The sequence below is a fragment of the Gracilinanus agilis genome, chromosome 1, assembly GCF_016433145.1.
Source record: "Gracilinanus agilis isolate LMUSP501 chromosome 1, AgileGrace, whole genome shotgun sequence".
NCBI lineage: Eukaryota > Metazoa > Chordata > Mammalia > Didelphimorphia > Didelphidae > Gracilinanus > Gracilinanus agilis.
This window is the reverse complement of record NC_058130.1, coordinates 606,206,227-606,207,770: the sequence shown is the minus strand read 5'-3', so window position 1 is coordinate 606,207,770 and position 1,544 is coordinate 606,206,227.

Here is a 1,544-nt window from a genome sequence, read left to right as displayed (position 1 = left end):
AGTTTTATATAATCAAAATTGTTTTATCTTTGATGATCTCTTCTACTTCTTAGTTATAAAAAAAATCTTCCCTTAATTTATGACCAAACAAGAGATTGAGAACATTACAAGATGTAAAATAAATAATTTTGATTATATTAAATTTAAAAGTTTTTAAATAAACAAATCCAATGCAAGAAAAGAAGCAGCAAAATGGGGGGTGGGTGGGGGGAGAGGCGGAATTTGTAACAAATTTCTTTGATAAAGGTCTCATTCTTAAATATATAAAGAATTAAGTCAAATTTGTAAGAATCCAAGTCATTCCCCAATTGATAAATGGTCAAAGCACTTGAATAGGCAGTTTTCAGATAAAGAAATCAAAGCTAACAATAATTATGTGAAAAATATTCTAAATCACTCTTTATTAAATAAATGCAAATTAAAACAACTCTGAGGTACCACCTATCAGATTGGCCAATATGACAGTAAAGGAAAATGATGAGTATTTGAGGGGATGTGGTAAAATTGGGACACTAATGTATTGTCAGTGGAGTTGTGAAGTGATTCAACCTTTCTGGAGGGCAATTTAGAAATATGCCCAAAGGGCTATAAAAGAATGCATACCTTTTGATCCAGTAATACCACTACTAGGTCTGTATCACAAAGAGAAAAAATGGGAAAGGACCTGTTTATACAAAAATATTTATAGCTGTTCTTTTTTGTGGTGGCAAAGAATTGGAAACTAAAGGGATGTACCTCAATTGGGGAATGGCTGACAAATTGTGGTACATGATGGTAATGGAATATTATTATGCTATAAGAAATGATGAATGAGATGATTCCAGAAAGACCTACATGAATTGATGCAGAAGGAAATAAGCAAGACCAGGAAAAACATTGTACATAGTTACAGCAATATTTTGGAATGATCAAATGTGATACACTTTGCTACTAACAGCAATATAATGATACAGAACAATTCTAAGGGACTTATGAAAAATAATGCTTTCCACTTCCAAAGAAAAAACTGTTGGAGTAAGAATGCAGATAAAAATTATAAGATTTATCACTTGAGTATATTGTTTTTAGGGCTTTGGTTTTATAAGATTATTGACTTACAAAAATGAATAGCATGGAAACATGTTTTGCAAGATAATACATGTATAACACAGATGTATTTGTTTGTCAGCTACCAAGGTGGAGAAAGGAGGGAAGGGGAGTAGAGGGAGGGAGACAATTTGGATTATATGACTCTGGAGAACTCATGTGTAAATCTGTTATTTAAAAAATTTTAAATTTTAAGAATTCTTCCCTTAGAGTTTAAAAAAGTATTTCCTTCCATTTCTCTCTATTTTTTAAAACATTATGACCTTTTATATTTAGATCATGTATCCACTTCGAATTTATGGTGGTATATGTGTATATAGAATTGATCAAAACCTATATTTTGCCAAACAATTTCATTGTTTTCCTTCCTTCCTTCCTTCCTTTTTTCCTTCCTTCCTTCTTTCCTTCCTTCCTTCCTTCCTTCCTTCCTTCCTTCCTTCCTGTCTCTTATACACATC